General features: G+C 37.3%; 1 long non-coding RNA gene across 2 annotated transcripts; it reads left to right on the top strand.

Annotated features, from left to right (window-relative positions):
• LOC110392526 lies at nt 3,358–17,577 on the top strand. 2 transcript variants are annotated; one of them, XR_002434450.1, is made up of 3 exons: nt 3,358–3,434; nt 8,821–8,904; nt 17,227–17,577. It is a non-coding gene; the product is annotated as an uncharacterized LOC110392526 (long non-coding RNA). The 2 variants fall into 2 exon arrangements; XR_002434449.1 differs by lacking the exon at nt 3,358–3,434 and adding an exon at nt 5,496–5,572.

Raw genomic sequence — 18,563 nt, 5'->3', positions numbered from 1 at the left:
CCTCAAGTTTCACTGAGGTGGGAAAAGAATGTAATTTCTGGGGATATTTCTCAGAAATGTGATTGGTGTAGCAGCAAGGAGGAGAAGTGCCTTACTAGAAGAGGAGGAGATAAAGAAATACATTTATGGCTGACAGAGTGAAACAGATCATGTAGAAAGATATAAGCACGCTACTGACTACAGTGAGGATCCGTACTATCAGCCTGTGTAACTATTGTGTTTAGCGAATGTTGTATTGTGATTACCATATTGTGTGAGTGGTCCTTCTTCACCCACAGCATTCTTCACAGCAGGCAACTTCAACCAAGTCTGATTTAAGCTTTCGTTCCAGTTGAATTCTCCTCCTCCTTTAACCTTGTCAAAGCCAAAGCAAAGTGCTTGCCACAGTGCACAGGTTGTTGCCTGCTGGAGAAGAGCATCACAGATGCATTCCAAACTTGGACAAAGCATTGTTCTTTGAGAATCATAGAATTATAGAAGAGAAGAGACCTAAACATTAAAATATAGTTTAAAGAATCTTAAAGAAAATTTTAGGAACCATAGTTTTAAAATATTTACTTTATTGTCTTCCTTATGGTGGAGTTGTTCCTCTTAGTATTCTCAGGATATGTAAGAATGGTCACTGGTCACACGTCTTTCTTGTGGCGAACACTGATGTAGTGAGCTGTGCAATAGCACTGAAATAAACATTGGGGTCCTGCAAAACCTGTGAATTGTATCTTCTTGGAGAAGGTGAAGCTACTCTGAAGGAGCTGAGAGAAACTGGATAATGAGGAAGGAATTTCCAAAGAATGTACTCTCCAAACTTTGATTTTGTACCATGAAATGAAGGACAGAGAATGATAACACTGCAAGAAGCTCTGTGTCATAGAATCTACCTGTGAGTCTATTTGTAAATATGGGAAAAGTAAGTGAGTGAATATCCTCTAAAAATGAACATTCTATGAGAAGCTATGAAATGCCTTTGTAAACCTCATCCCCTCAATTAACTGGCTCATCATTCTTCCTAGTTAAAGTACATATGGGGTAGCTGTACCGTGTTTTCTAACTCTACAGATATTCAAACTTCAGATCTCTCTGAAATGCTGGAATTAATGGGTTTTCCTAATCACGGTTCTTTGCAAAGCTGATGGGAGGCTTCCTGCTGACAAAAATGATTAGAACTTCAACCTTAGTTTTCAGCTATGACAAAAAGGCTGTTATTGATGTATTAGGATAAGCCGCAGATAAGAAATACCTTCAAGAATTTGATATTGAATTATAACAGAAATTCCTATATCCTGCTGAAGTTCATTTAGCTTTTGCCTTGACCTTTCTATATATTTAGTATTGTTATTGGCTTTAATGACATACACACATGAAATTACTGTTTAGAGACTTCATTCTTCAGATACTGTATCATATCCAATAGTACAATAACAGAAAATAGAAGACTACTATAAGGGCTCTAGACAAAAAATCTTGCTTTGCTGTTGACTTAATTAAGAGAGACATATGGAAGTTTGTGTTGCTAAAAGAATGTATTGGACTGCAACTAGAAATGCAGAATGGAGAAATTCAAACAGTTAATTTCCGTACTATGTTATGAAATTAGAAATATACTGATCCTGAATAGGAACTGTAAAAATGTATAATGACTTTTGACAGAGATCATAAATTATGGGCTTTTCAAGGGTATTAAATTCCATCCACATTGGTATAGCTGCTTTTAAAATACTTGTGTTAGCTAATGGCTGTGCTGTTTTGAAAAATATAGTTTCCTATTCCAAATTACTCGAGTTATTGAAATAGCTTAATTACACTCAAACTTGTAAAGAAGCCCACAATTCTATAACGCGGTTGTTCTAACTTTATTGATATGTTAAGTATAATGCTTATTATTCTATAATGTGGTTGTTATAAATTTATTGATACATTTAGTGCTTATAAGAGCAGAATGAAATGCTAAAGATAAGACCTGTTTATTCAGTGAAATTGTAACACTATCCAAAATACAGTAAAACAGAAATGTAAAAACAAGTGTTTATGGTTATTTTTTTCTGGAATTAATAAGGTACATCTTTTTGATTTTATGTCTAGATTTACAAACACTTTCAGATAAATAATCCTGGAAGGATTACATAAAAAGTTTGAATGCTAATAATGTTACTGCATCAGAATCTTATGTTGAAGAATACCTTCCACTGAAACCTACTGGCTAAGTACCACTCAGATTCAGAATCGTCTCCAATGATTGCATAAAACATTTTGCATGACTAAAGACTGTTCATAGGAGAGAAAGGCTTGCAATGTTTAATTCCTTCTTCAGGAAATTTACAGGTATCCTAAAAGCCTGCTCAAAACTCCTACAATATTCTTGCTTTTTTCTCTTCAAAAAAGAAGAATTAAAGATGTTTTTTGTAGGTTATAGAAATGATGAAGAAGAGTCTTTTTCTTAATTTTAGAAGTTCATTTTATAGTAGTAAAGAACTCACTGCAAAATGACACTTTGCTAAAAAAAAAAAACTCAACAAGAATAAAACTCATGTTTTTAGGGGGAAAAAAAGGACAGAATGATTCAGTTGAATACCTATATATGTGAAGATGGTGTTCACAAACTTCAGTCTTTTTCCCAGAAATGTCAAAGCCCTTTACAAAAGCTGATATAACATAAGCTTGCAACTAAACACATAAAAATGAGGATGTACTTGTACTTCTGTTTTTCAGAAAAAGGAGAGAATAACAGAGCAAACACTGATTTCCCGGTGTTGCACACAGTCTCACTGGTGGAGTAATGAAAACAGCCCCAACTATTCATTTCTTGTCCTTGTTTTTAGGTACAGAACCACAAGTTCTCCAGCATGATTGAAGTCTGAAGTTAAAAGTGGCAAAAGACAGATGAAAGTAAGAAAATGCTATTTGTATTTCAAGAGAATGAAGACACACTTTTAAAGGAAATTGCGTGTTGAAAAGCTGTATTTTGTGGTTGGAATAGCTTTCGTAGAAGGGCAGTGAATTTCTGGCATTGTGTTCAAAACAGTACTTCAGTTCCGGAAGGTTGCTGTAAATAAAATAGCCCATAAATTTATTTGGGAATGAAAATAATCTAAAAGATTACCCTGCATTTGAAATATAAATTTCTAAGACTGTACCTATTTTTTTCTAAAAAAAAAAAAAAGAATCAAAGCTCAGCAGAACTATCTGTTGGATAGAAAGAAGGAAATACTTCAACAAATTGTATTTACAGAGCTAGTGCTCTACAGTTTTCTCTCATCTCTTAGGCCACAACTAAGAAAATATTTTCAGCTAGTCCAGGGTAGCTGGCACTTCTTGTTGCCCTGAGCTGTTCATATTAGTGCCCCAAATCATTCCTGGCAGAGTGATCAGCAAGAACTGCAAAATCGGAGTCACCTCCTGAACTTCCATCCCAGATGATGTCCCATACTTCATCCTGGGTAAGTGCTTCAGGTTGCTCTTACAGCATGCTTGATCTCTTTTACCTGTCACTTCCAGTCTGGTGAGGTATCTCTCCATCTCCAGCTTGCTTTAGTGAATATTTAGGCACTTTCAGGCCTTAAAGTGAGATTCTTTTGACTTTCATTAATAGAACAATTTTTATCTTATTAGTATTTAGAAGTGAGAAGGATGTTCTAGGTCAGTAAGTCCAGTTTAGACATGGCTGATATCTGTATATAGTAAAACAATATGGACTTAAAAAAGCAAACAATCTTGCTGGTAAATATGCAGTGCTAGATTTGGCTGCTAGATGTTTTAGTATCAACTTCTACTAAATTAGTCAAGGAGAACACTGAAAGTTAAAGATCTGAGGGAATGGAGGTTTTATAACACTGACCTTAACTTCAGTGCAGCATGAATATTGCTTAATTAATCATAGTACTGTCTATGTTACCCAACATGTCTTCTGTTCCTCAGTTGTTTTCATACCTCAGAATGTATTTAGTCTACAGTGTTGACAATTGAAAATTGCATTTAAATAAGAATATAAATTGTTTGGGGGGAGAGAGTTTTTTTTTCTGATATTCTTTTGATTGTGGTTTATGACTTCTCTATCTTTAAAGCTGATTTTAATATTTTTCATTAAATCTAGTACATTCTTTCTTCACAAAAGCCCTGCCTCTTCATTATAACCATTTCCATCAATGACAAGATCAGAGAGCATTTTTAATGCTAAAAAGGATAGAAGGGTAGAAATTAGTACTTAGAGGGTGAAATCATTAGTATTTCTGAGTGCTTCTCCGTATTCATCACTGCCTGATACAGATCAGTATTAATAATGGGAGCAGCCAGACATAATCCATCTGCTGGATATTCCTTTTCTCTCTATGCACTGACTGCCTTGTCTTCTTTCTCAGACACTGCCTGCTCCAGTCTCCAGACAGGAAATCCAGACATAGCCATTCATCAGTGCTGCTATAATCTGTCTGATTTTATTAGCTTTTGAATTTTATCATCAAAATGAAAAGGAAGGGGGGGGGAAAGAGCTCAGCTCAGCAGTATGATTCTCCCATACCTATGCATTTTCCTCAGTATAGTGGATTGAGACCGGAGGAAAATTGAGAAGTGAAAAGGTGCCTGGTAAATTCCACTTCCCCCCTGCCTCACTCTTTTAAATTTAAGAGGCTGATATATTTTATTTTTTCTTCAAAAAGAATAAATGTATGGTGTCATGTAATCAGGGTTCTGGGTTGATTGACTGTTTCCCTTAATTTCAGATTTCATGGATTTATATTGAATATTCTGTATTATTGTAGGATCTGTCTAGGATGCGTCATCTTTTGAGGAGCAGAATTGAACAAGTTTGAAACTGAGTTGTTTGGAACTGTTGCATTGAATGAGGCGCTCCAAGGCAGGCTGCCTCTATGAGAATAACTCCCAACAACTTCCAGTATGGAATTATTTGGAATAGCTGGTTAATGCAGGATTGTGAGACTTAATACACAGAGACCACCTCTGTGATGAATGGAGAGAAAATAGGAGGAGTCTTTGCTCTTTTCTAGCAAAGTGACACAAGCCGTTTCAACTTAGGGGGCACGATAGGAAATCACAGAAGGGAATTAAATTTTATTGGTTTAATTTACTTACTGTGTCCAGTTTCTGGTGAGGCAGAAAGGGTAAAACTTAATTTGTGAAAATAGGCCCATCTTGAGCTGTGTGCAATATAATAATGTTTCTCATGGAGAACAAATTTTCTGCAGGTTCTTATAGATATTCTGCTGTAGTGGTCTAGCTGAAAGTTGACGATGGATTCATAGAAGTGAATGAAATAAGGGAGTTCCCTACTCATTGCCTTTTGGAAGACTATATGGAAGTGAAAGAAAAGTTATGCAAGTTCTTTTCCTTACACTTTATATTGGATGGTGTAGTGGAAATGCTAAGTCATGGCCTGAAGCAGTGACTGAGCACCTGGTGGGAAGGCAGGGCCAATGCAGGGGAGCTCAGGTGCATGCAATGCACCTGAGTAACCAGAAGGGGTGGAGCCAGGATCCACCCCTTCCCAGACCTCATTTAAGGATTGGGGGGGTAGGGAGGTTTCTCTTGGTAGAGATCCCTGTCTACTTGAGGTTTTCTAAAGGTAAGCAGCTCTTTTCCTTCATTTCTGCTGCCCTGCTATTATGTGGTACTTTCTATCCTGTTATAGCATTACAAATGGGAAAGCTAATGTATGTACTCATGCATCTTTTTTCTACTGGCTTTTTAACCTCTGTGAACCGTCTGCCTGATTGTTCCTCTCAGTGTAGGCTTCAGGAAAGAATGGCTTAGAGGTCCTGTGATGTTCAGTTGATTTCTGAGTAGACTGAAGATGAGCTTGGTAAAACTTCTGGCTTGTACTCTGCTTACGGGCCTATTCTTTCTACATGTTGCGTGAAAAATGTTTCTTAAAGTTATACAGTAGTATACATAAAAATACTATCAGCATTTTTGTACTAGGTTTTAGATGTGTATAGAAAGTTGAAATTCTAATTATAAACTGCTGCTCGGTACCAGGAATCTTTGTAGAAATTTAATAAACTTTAAGGAATTTACCCTTCACTTAAGATTTTGTTGGAGGTGACTGACTAAATTTGCCTCAAATAGCACAGATGGCCATTTATTCTTTGCTTCCTGATTACAAAAAGAATCATAATTAGAGGCTGGTAATGATCCGTTTTATCATTCAACTCAATCTTTTGGAGCTTGTGTATGTTGATTTGTCAAAGTGGTTCACACTTTAATAAGATCCGTGTGTCTTACCACAAGAAGTCAACTTAAACTGTTCTCTCAGTGTTAAAGTGTCACTTGAACTACATCTAACTGCAATTAGCTACAGTTAAGGATATTAACACTTCACTGCTGCAGACCTTTTTGTGCATGCCATAGATTTTTAGGACAGAGACTTTACTGTATTTCTCGATGTTTGCACATATGGTTATAGGTTGAGAAGCTCTCATACAAATGATAATTTGGGACTTGGAAGGGTGGAATGTACATATCAGCTAGTGGGGATCTAAAGCTTTCATTTTACTGTAGAGGAAAACATATGTAATTCTAGTTGAAGGTGGATTTAATTGTTCGTCTGTTTTCAGATGCCTGCTACTTTTAAAGAGGTTATTATTCTTCTATACAAAACTGGAACTTTCCTTAGCTCTACAGCTCCGCTTAAAATATTTTCAGTCAATTTATATTCTACTGGTGTGAGAGACAAAAATTGCTTTTATCATTTTTAGTGTAGCTGCGCATTCAAACAAGTATTATTGTCTTTATTTCTTGGCATGCAGATGCAGGTACGTGCATCTAGATAAATATAGCAGAATAATTAGGCATGTTACTGCATGTAAATAACAAAATCCATCAGGCTTTTTGATGTTATGCAACCTGTATGTACAATGTAATTGATGAAGTAATATTTGCCCTATTTTTCATTCAGAAAACAGAGCATGAAGCTGTAAAAATAAAATATAAATTCCTAATGAACTGCTGATGATGTTTTTTAAAGTTAGTTTGACTACTAATATGTGACCCCAGTCCTGTATTGTCATTTATTTGAATGGCGTTTAATCAAAATCACTCAGCTAAATGTCTAAACATGTCTTTAAAACTGTGGAGTAAACTGGAATGCCAGGGGTTCTCCTCTGGAAACTGTTACTCTGTGGAACTGTTCATCTGTTATGTCTGTCAAGATGCTCATTCGAAGTCTCAATCTTACAAACATCCTAACAGCAATGATTTAACTTCCAAGAACATTTATTCAGTTCTCCCTCTGCAGGGTATTTGAGCAGCAGCCCAATGCACATCTGCTCTCTTACATGGAGACTGGAAATGTGAGCATTACAGAACAGAATCTGGAAAAGGCATCAAGTTGATATCTTCAAGAAGAGGCAGATTAACTTTGGAGCTTTCTCAATTCCATGATGAAATTATAGCCTTAAAAAGTGGAATGATGCAACTGTATTTTTCCAGGATGATATATTACAGTCTTCAGTAGAAGCATTGCTATATTGTTTGATGTTTCTTGTAAATTCACTTTGCATTACAGTGTTAAATGCCATTACTGTGACTTATTTTCCACTTCAGTATGGCATGTGGAACAGATCAGTAAGCATTCTATTGGTAGAGATCAAAGCAACTTTTGGAATTCTTGATGTGTCTGGAATCTTGGTATATCTGTAACTGCAGAAAAATCTAGATTGAAGCATCTGTGAAGAGTTTGAAGATTTATATTGGCATGGCATAAATCTGCAAGCAGTGGAATTATACATTCATATAGAATGTGCACAGAATGGATCATATAAAAAGATTCCTCCCTGGGGAGGAATAACCACACACATAGTGCATGTTAGAGGATGACCTGATAGAAAGGAACTCTGTAGAGAAGTACCTGGGTGTCCTGGTGGAGGGCGTGATCCAGCAGTGTGCCCTTGTGGCCTAGAAAGCCAATGGTACCATGGGGTGCATTAAAAAGAATGTGGCCAGCAGGTCGAGGGAAGTGATCCTTCCCCTCTTCTGTGCTCTGGTGAGGCCACAGCTGGAGTACTGTGTCTAGTTCTGGACCCCTCCATTCAAGAAAGGCAGGAACTTCTAGAGAGAATCTAGCAAAGGGCCTCAAAGATGATGAGGGGACTGGAGTATCTTCTGTATGAGGAAAGGCTGAGACACCTGGGACTATTCAGCCTGGAGCAGAGAATACAGAGAGGGAATCTTACCAGTGCTTATAAATGTCAAAAGGGCTGGTTTTGAGTGGGTGGGGCCAGGCTCTTTTCAATGCCTGGCAACAGAACAAGAGACAGTGGGCATGAATGGGAACATAAGAAGCTCCATATTAACATGAAGAAAAATTTCTTTACTGTGAGGGTGACAGAGCACTGGAACAAGCTGCCCAAAAGGTTGTGGAATCTCCTTCTTTGGAGATATTCAAAACCTACCTGGATGCTTTCCTGTGCAAACTGCTGTAGGGAACCTGCTTTAGCAGGGGGGTTGGCCTAGGTGATCCTCAGAGGTCCTTTCCAACCCCTGTGATTCTGTAAGAAATTTTTTTTCCTCTATTTCTAGTTCATCATTTTTTGGAAGCCCAAGTTGTGTTTTACTGCAGTTTCCCAGAACTAGAAATACAGAAGATATAGTTATTTGGAGTTTAAATCCCAATGAAGTAAATGACAATTTCTTTCAAAAATCATGTAGCTGAAAACCCAGGATTTTTAGTTTTAAAACATAGCTGCCAATGAACTGTGTGTCAGAACCTCGTATACAATGGTTTGCCCTCAAAATACTTGTGCGGAAAGAGGGAAACCTATATTTGATCATCTTCCCTTTAAAACATTCTAACCGTACTCTCCTGTCTTTCAGGAGTTGGCTCTAAACTTGCTAACAATCTGTTCTTGGAGCTTGCAGACTGCACCTCTCTTGGAAGTAGTGTTTGAAGACAAGAAGGTAAGATGGACAGCAGAGGAAGAAAGGGGGAGCTTGTGCAGAAGAGCACCTAGCTCTGAATCTAGCTCTCAGAGAAGTCCTCTATGGTATTAGAGCAGTAGGTCCCAGGTCTTGCTCCAAAGACGGCTGCCTATAACTGAAGTAGCATTAAGGCACTAAAAGTTTTATTTTGAAATAAAGTGTTTTCTAAGAAGTTGAATCTGTCTAGGGTGTAAGAATTGTACTCTGAAAGCACCTACCTGTTTTTTCTGAAATCAGTAATTGGATAAGAGTAATTCTGTTATTGAAAAAGCTTTTAGAACTATAAAAATGCATTAGAGGATTACTACAGGCTATGTGAAGTAGTTATCGTCTAATTTTGGTTTTAAGCTGTACATAAAGAGAGATAGAAGGTCAAGGTATTACAGTGCATGCCTCAGAAAACACTTCTTAAAAACATGACTGTAGTTTTCCCTGTCTTTGTTTTAAGCTAGTTCTAAGAAGCCATTGATCTCACTTCATAGAAAAAGGAGTTTGAAACAATAGGAGCCTCTAATAAAAGCAAATGAGCATCGTTGTATATGAGGGCATATGTAAGACTTCTGAATACTTTGAATTATACAGTTAGAGGGTTTTTCAAGGTATTCTTTCAGTCTAAGAGACTGCCTGGTTGTGGTGGTTTGACCTTGGCCAGCTTCCAGACACTCACCCAGCAGCTTTCTTGCTTTCCCTCCTCAAAAGTGCAGAGGAATAAAAGAAAATGGGGAAGTACGTGGGTTGAGATAAAGACACATAGATAACTTGCTAGTTAACATCACAGCAAAACAGATCTGACTTTAGAAACATTAATTTACAGCAAGTAGATTTGAATGGTGAGAAACAAAAGAAAAAAAATTACAACCCTCCAGCCCCCTATTTTATTTTCCAAGGCTCAATTTGACTCCTTTGTTCTTGAATCTTTTGACTTCTGCCGTGAATGCACAGGATGATGGGCAGCAGAGGTGGTGGTCAGTCCATAACATCACTTCTGCTTCATCCTCACATTGCTTCCTAATGCAGCATGGGTCCTCTCCTGGAGTTGCAGACATTGGATAAACCTGCTCCATTGTAGGTCTTCCATGGGCTGCAGTTCTTCCAGAATTATCCACTTGCTCTGGTGTGGGGTCCTCCATAGGCTACAGTGTGGATATCCACACTGTAGTTCAATTAAGGGGATTTAATTAAGGCCTGTTGCCTCTTGTATTACCACTGCTTACCGCAGAGAAGAGTCTGGCTCCATGCATTCTACTGACCTCCATCATGCATTTACACGTATTGGTAAACCTCTAGCCTGTACTGGTGCATGGGGTAATTCTTCCCCATATGCAGGGCTAGGAATTTCCCTTTACTAAACTTCATGAGACTTCCCTCTGCACTTTTGTTGAAGTCTCTCTAGTAAGTACAAACATCACATATATCAACCACTTCTCTCACTTTCATTTCACTTGGACAATAAAAAGGGTTCCCCGGGACCATTACTAGGGGAATTGGTGCCTCTATCTTGCTTTGTTGGTAACACATGAAGAGGGATGTATTATTGCTGGTCACAGTGTTGAAAGTCAGGTGTGCTTGCTTTTCTTGCCCAGCTGCCAGACCTAGTTACATGAGACTCATTAGGATATAGAAGAGGTAGGGCAAGATGACATTTATGCCAAGATATAATTGTAGGAGCTAGCTGAAATAGTTATTTTATTGAAAGCACCCTTTTGGCATGAAAGAGTTCCATTTCACTCCTTTACTGAAGGAGCCTATCAATCCTACTCATATACTGTCTGATCAATGTATTGTGTTCATAATTTTTAATATTTGCTTAGACAGTGGACTATATACAGTTGTCCTTCATACCACTGCCATCATAATCTAATTTCCAATTTAGCTTGTTCTGCATTGTTGGAACTAGCTCTGGAAAAAGAACTAATCTCTTATTGAAATCAGAGAGCTATTTTCAGGTATGTACAGCCTTTTGGACTTTTCAAGTCCATGTTAAACAGTAGAGTTCTGGCAGAGACTTGCAACAGAAAAAACTTATTTTACAGGAAACTCCCCAATAACACAAAGTTGGTGGGGGAAGATTAATTCAGCAAAAGATCTGAGTATAGAAAATGGGTGGGTATGAAAACAGATCAGCTCATCTCTCAATTTCTATTGTAATAGCAATTAGAGGAATAAACAGAAAATATAGTAATGTTCTATTATAATCCTATTGGATTTGTGCCATTAACTTTTCACAGAGGGGCTTCAGTCTTTACATGTCACATATCAGTATTTTAAATAACTAGAATGACTGTATTTTCTGTTTTATGATTAGCTACTCAAGCATCCCCCCCCATTTTTTTTTCTCCTGGAGGCACTGATGATGGCATCATGCACTAGGGCACCATCTACAGTGCCCTGCTTCCAGTGTGAAGGTCCAATTCACAGAATCACAGAATATCAGGGATTGGAAGGGACCTTGAAAGATCATCTAGTCCAGTCCCCATGCTGGAGCAGGAACACCTAGATTAGGTCACACGGGAACGCATTCAGCTGGGTTTTGAATGTCTCCAGATGAGGAGATCCCACAACCTCTCTGGGCAGCCTGTTCCAGTGTTCTGTTATCCTCACTGTGAAGAAGTTTTTTCTCATATTTATGTGGCACCTCCTATGTGTCAGCTTGCATCTGTTGTCCCTTGTCCTATCATTGGGTGTAACTGGGAAGAGCCTGCCTCCATCCTCCTGACACTCAACCTTTACATATTTATAAACATTAATGAGGTAACCCCTTAGTCTCCAGTGCTCTAGTGCTTAGCTTTCTACCTATGCATAGTATGCATCTAGGACCAACAACTGGAGTAAACTTGCTTCTTAGTTAATATGTTGTGTGGACATAAAATCCTAGAAATAATGAATAGCAGCAAATCAACACCTAAGCCTATTGTTATTTCAACATTGTGAAAAGCGATGGACACACCCTAAATCCAGCATTTCTTATTGCAAACATATTGCTAAACAAAGAGTGCACACAGACTTCTTTTTTCTATAAAACAGTAGGAACAAGGAGAAGGAAATTATTCTTGGTCAGACGCTCTAATCCCAACATGCAGCTCTGAATCATGGTACCTTATTTCTATCCTTCCCCCAAGATTATTGTAGGAAATAGTTCTCTGGAATGTTTCAGGTTTTCTCATTGCTTTTTACTTTCTACAAGCACAATCAGTGTCCTCATCTTTCTGGGTCTTTCTCCAGGAACTTTTTCAGCTTGAATGGCTTATTTTTGTTTAAGGCTGTGTGACAGGGAGATGGCTTCCCTTGTTTTAAGCTATCTTGTTTAACAAAGGAATATAATTGCTTTGACCTACATACATGTCAGTCAGACATTAGGCATAGAAGAAATTCTGATTGAAAGGAGGAAGTCAGCAGAGAATAACTCAGGATGATTTTAAAAAAGAGTGAAAATGAAATACAATATAATACCGTGCTTATGGGCTGCTTCAATTCCTTGAAATAAGATTATTTATTTACATCAGTTAAACTGTAAGAAACATGATTCTTAGCGTGAGGATAGAGGAAAAACGCATAACAACAAATTTTGATATATTTCAGATACAGGCTCCTCTAGTTAGCTATTTATTTTTGTCTACTTAACCATCAAAGTCTACAGACACTGTATTATAGAAGACTCAATTCCATCTACTCCTAAACTGTGGTAAAAAAATGTTCAGAGGATATTATGTACCTGTATTGTATCTGTATTGTTTCAGCAGCTAAATTTAAATAAGAATCTACTTCAGCCCACTAAACATTTACACTTTTGCTTCCACGGTTTCATGACCCACACTAATTATAAGCAGGAATTTGTCAAGTGAATGATTTTATTTTCCTATCAGAGCCAGACAATGTTCACAGAGTTTCCTTAACCCACCATTGCCTACTGGGTAATGTTGATTAATTCTGATACTTTCAGCCCTGCATGGGGTGGTACTAGATGGTAAAATACAGGATTTCCTATAGGCTGACATTTCCTATGTCTGAGATGTAGAAATAATTGCCGCTGTACTTGCATATGTGAAGAAATTTGCGTGTGCTAATCTGAGGTGAAAAGGTCACTTGTGTGCTTCAGGCAGATCTCCGGAACAAATAAAGATATGATTATATGACAGATAAACCCCCCTTCTCTAACTCTAATCTCATCAGCACAGTGTGGTACCTTGCCTTGAATATAGGCCAGCAACCAGCATGGATATCTCTTTGCAGAAGGCTGTTCTGCCGTTTCATTACTGTTATCTTAGCAAACTTGAACTTGGAGCAGACTTGTCTTCCTGTATTCAAATGCAGCATCATCTGCAGTGCAGATAAACCTTTGCAGGGAGACGTTCATTTCTTGTAATGTGCTCTCTGAGAGTTAGCCATCTCATCTAAGATTATTTCCTCTTTTGGTGATCACTGGACATGAACTGCATCCCTGGGGTGATTCACTCTACTGGTCTTGGATGTCCAACCCTGGAAGGTTTCAGGTGCTTCTCGGAGGGGTCAGAATCTCTCTCAAACCTTTTATGTGGCACTAAGTGAGAGTGTCCCACCTTTGATATCAACTTCATTTATTTATAATATTTTTTTTGCGAGCTTTCTGGCTGCGTGGACAAGTAATCCTCATGGCCTTCATCAGTTTTCATTGCCATTTTTAGTGGATAGAGAGTATCTTTCTGTCAGCTTTACTGATATATCTCACATGACATCGGTCTTTCTTTTCCTTCTTTCTTTTCATTGAGCTTGTTTTTACAAACCTTTTTACTCAGTTAACAACCTGGAGTATTGTTTAAAATGAAGTGTGTAGATTGAAATTTGTGTTAGCTGTCATAAGTCTTTGTCATTTTTCTTCTCTTTAATTTTGAGACATTAAAATGTAGATGACTATTGGAAATGAATCATGCCTAATGCATTTTATTATTACTGCGCAGTGTAAAACACTGAATAAAACAGTACTCCAAGAAATTCACATACAGAGCCACTTCTTATTATATGTGTTCCTGAGTAGCCTAAGCATGGATTAACTAGCTCGCATTAGCTATAACGTTATTCATTTCTGTGAGTCCTTGTTTGTAAGAAGGAAATCACTGTGAATAGATCAATTGATACATGAACTTTTCATGGTCAATATCTTATTTTAAAGCAGCTTTCTCCGGTAAATGAAGAGAGTATGCAACAGACAAGGAAAATTAGAGACTGGTTTTATGCACGGAAATGTATTATAAATCACATTAAGCCACAGTCAATTACATTTTTGTTTCAGTAATTGTTATAGGACTAATCAGCTCCTAATAGAATAACATAAATTTGACAATACATATTTTTTAAAAAGGAAGTATATGTATTAGTTGGTCAGAATGTGTCTGCACAGCAAAAAAAAAAAAAAAGAAACAAAAAGCAATGGAGGTGAGTTAGATTATTTTGAGTCCAATCAGTACAACAAAATCACTTAATGTAGTACAAATAGGCATTATGTTCATTTCTGGAATGCTTTTAAAAATACTTCTGTTCCCTGGATATCAGAATGCACTATGTTTTTAAATTGCCAAAATCTGAGTTAGTAAGCTAGTGTGAAAGGGGTGCATAGTGTGAACATGCTAAATGTATTATTGAGTGTATCGTTCAGTAAGATTTGGTAATGAAGAAGCTCATTTTCTATGGACATCTCTTCACTGAATTTTGAAGTTTAGCAGCTACAGTTATGTAAAAGTCAACAACAGTATAAATTGTGCTTTACCTCTGTGTTGCTATTTATATAGCAGATAAGACTTTCTCAGCAAATAAAGATTTTGAGCAAAACTCAACTATTTAATTCAGTGGGGATCAGGATTTTGCTTTTGCTGTTTTTCAGAGGCAGCTGTCATTTTAGTACCTGAGCTTTTGGTTTCTGAGAGTTTCAGATAACTCTGAGATTAATGTGAGGAAACAGCGCTGTACATCTAGTAGAGCCAGTCCCTAGCTACCAGAAAATGATGTGAAAACAGCTATGACAAAACCTTGCTTTGTACTGCATGCTTCTAAAATGAAATCAAGAATTCCCAGTAGATCATACTGGAGATGCTGCTGGAGACAAGGAGAAGAGGAACTCGAGACATTTTTTATTCTTCCTCCTATTGAAAACACATCAAAGGGGAGTGGGAGGTTAAGTGGCTTTTGGCTGAGAAAAATTAGTGGGCAAAGAAACCCGGAGAGAGAAAATTAAGGAAAGCAGAAGTAATTGGTTGAATGAGATTCAGATGGCTGCAGGAACAGAAGGAAAATGGAGTGAGTTAATCAGTGGCTTCTATCATGTATTGCAAATAAAAAATGGAGGAAATGAAACTGAAGTGAGAGGTGAAAATTTGTCTCCAGTCATAGTAAGGGACTGGTCTCTCTGGTAAAACTGCAAATCACATCAACTCCATAGATCCCTGATCTGAATTAATGAACTCCACATAGGCCAATTAGCAGTTGTCAGAGAATATTGTTTTAGGATCACTTACACCAAAATTAAGCAATTAATTTGGCAGCAGAGACCCCCAAACTACAGGTTTTCAGGGATAACCTTGGTCTTTGAAGAAATACAGCTTGCATTGACAGGTTGGCAAATTAATTTAAATAAAGAAGCAAACATAAAGTTGTTTTTTAGGTGATGGAAACTGAGCCAGAATCTTAGTAATACATATATAGAAACAGATTGGGGAAAAAATGATTTTATGGCTCGTGAATATCTGTTCCCTCTTTAATGATGATTAGCTCTTCACTGTAGTCTTGAAAGGTCGGGGTTGAAAAAGGGCAAGATGGTAAGGTCACTGTACCTTCCAGATGAAATATGCATGGTTTAACTGGCCTTTGCCCTGCAAATACAGAGAAGTTTTAAAAATGTCAACATTAAGTAAGACAAATACTATTGATTTTTCTCATTAGATGAACCATCGGTCTTTTTCATGCTAGGGTGAATTATGACTACTGCTTGTCAGTAGCACTGGTGGTATTTGAGTCTTTTTTTCTGCTCGAAGTTAGTCCTCTTTGAATGTTTGCATTCCTGGTTTCTGTGCCTTGTGGTATGGACATACCATCTGGTTTTGCTGGTGGAAAAGGTTACTGCCCCCCAACTCCTTGTTTTGCTGTCAAGAGATGATTGCCCTCTTAGATCTGCCTGCAGACTGCTCATGTGAGCTCTCCCTAACCTTTTGCAAGAAAAATGAGCTGGGCTAGCTAAAATAGTTTAAAATAATAGTTCTGCTGGGCTGTCTCCTTCTGATGAGTGACTGCAACCTTTTGGTGAAGTTTGTATGCAGGGAACAGCTCTCTTCTATGGAAGGGGACAACCACAGGCATACTCTTCACCCAGAATTTAACTGTCTTCTTTTTTTATCAAAAGGAGTATGCTTTAGTGAGTTTTGCCATTATGCTTTACTTCTATTATCGTGTTTCAGAATATTTCCCTTGGTCACCCTAATGCACCTACAGCCCAGCATGATGTACATTTCCATTTTATAATTACAGAGTAAATCAGCTGTAACTTAGGTAAAGTATAAACTGTCTTCTGAAGTGCATGGGTGTTATGCATTCAGAACACTGCAGCATGATTTATATCACTGATTTTCTGTAGCTTAGAATAAATTTGAGAGGAAACAGATTGTTTGCTATCAGTTATTAGCACAGTGGTCAGTAGTGTCATAACAAACGAGTCTGGGTTTTTATAATTATGCTGCAATAGTATAATGGATGCAGCAAACACAGATAGAGAATACGATCAAAAGAGCACTTTATAGATTTTTTTTTTTTCTATCACAGTTTCCAGATTGTTGTGAGCGATTAAATTGTTCTGCCTTCTTTGGCTTAGAGAAATGCTCATACTTCTCATACTTTCTCAATGATCTGAAATAAAGTACTGAGAGGTGAAAGTGAATAGAACTGTCGTAGTTTTTGGAGCACTTCTGTGTTTAGAATATTCCAGGGTGCTTAAATTATCTCTTTAAGTCATTGACTAGGCTACTGCTGGATTGATTCTACTATTGTAGTTTTCTCTTATTCTCAATAGTCTAATTAAATTTATAACCAAACTGTGACTCAAGGCTGCATTTGCTGTAGACTTGGCTCTGACATTCTTAATGTTTTAGAGCATATTCAAAATTAATGTTAAGACGTATGGAATTTTGTCATTCATGAGTACAATAATCTTAAGAATTATTTCATAGAAGTAACTCAAATGATCAGAAATTGTTCTTTTTCTTTCATTTTTTTTCCTTTTGTCTGAACACCAAATTCCCATCATATCAATCTGCTGAAATTAATACTTCTCTCTTTTTCTAGATTTACATGAAATCTTGGAGAAATGTAAAGGGAAAGAGCTTTACTGAAGAAACTCATGATGAATAAAAGAATGATAACCATTGTCTAATTTGAATCCACATGTTAAATTCCTGCATCAACACTTTTTTCAGCTGATGACCTTGGATTTCATTATATCCATTTATTCTTCGGAAAATTGGTTTACAAAACTCTCTGTAATCAATTTTAAAAAGACAATTTCATTTTAAACACATTACTGCAGTGAGAAGTCATCACAATAATGCCCTATATTCTCTCGTGTACTTATGATGGTTATAAAGTACTTTTTTCCCCCCTAGTACTGGATCATTCAAGGAGACATGTATGTTTACCTGAAACAGGTATTATTAATCAATAAAAATATTAGTATATTTTAGCTCTTGATTTGCTATTTTTGACACATAGAACCATAAAGTCTTTGAATTGCCTCAAAAATCATGAGAAATTGATCTTGAATTCATGCAAGCACTCAATTTCCCTGAAGCCCATCAGAAATCAGATTTATTTTCCCACTGATTTTTAAAGGGAGTTCTCCAAAGTAGTTGAATAGAGGCGAGTTATAGGTAGTTAATTACATAATGCTCCAAATCAGAAAGGAAATGACTATAATTATTTTCATGTAGTCTAAAAAATACCTTACAAACTCCTAGAAAGTGATCAATTAGAATAATATTGCAGCAAGAGATGGGAAAATATTTTTGCAAGCAAAAAGGAATAGAATACCCTAGTCCAAATTTTCTGTAAGTATTACTTGAGGTCAAGATATTATTAAGTTTGATGAAAGTATAAATGTCAGTCAAATTGCAGAGGAGATAGTTATAGAGGTTAAGATTGGAGGCAGTCTGTGCTGCAGTGACTTGAGTTTGTGATCTTTAGGAATACAGACCTGGCGAAGAGCAAAGTCAGGACCTTGAACTTCTGAAGAGCAAAATTATTGGATAGGGTCCCCTGGTAAACTCTCCTTAAGAACACAGGAATGGAAGAGAGCTGGCAGGTACATTGGTCAGAAGAGATGGGCAAAAAGGAGTGTACCTTTTCTGAAAAATGAGAAGGAGGAATGATTTGAACAGACATAGAGAATGTTGACAAGCCTACTCAACAAGTTCTTTGCCTCAGTCTTCAGTGGCTGTCCGGATTCTTGTGTCTCTTACGCCCTTAAACCTGCAAGTGAGGGTTGGGGGGCGCGATATCTTTCTCACTGTAAGAATGGAACAAGTCAGAGTCTGCCTCCTGAGGTTGACTGTGTGTAAGTCTATGGGGCTGGACAACATGCATCCCAAGATTCTGAAGGAACTGGCTGAGGTGATTGCCAAGCCACT

This window comes from Numida meleagris, chromosome 1 (genome assembly GCF_002078875.1).
Source record: "Numida meleagris isolate 19003 breed g44 Domestic line chromosome 1, NumMel1.0, whole genome shotgun sequence".
NCBI classification, from domain to species: Eukaryota; Metazoa; Chordata; class Aves; order Galliformes; family Numididae; genus Numida; species Numida meleagris.
Note: the sequence above shows the minus strand (reverse complement) of the source record. Positions and strands in the feature narration are given on the sequence as shown.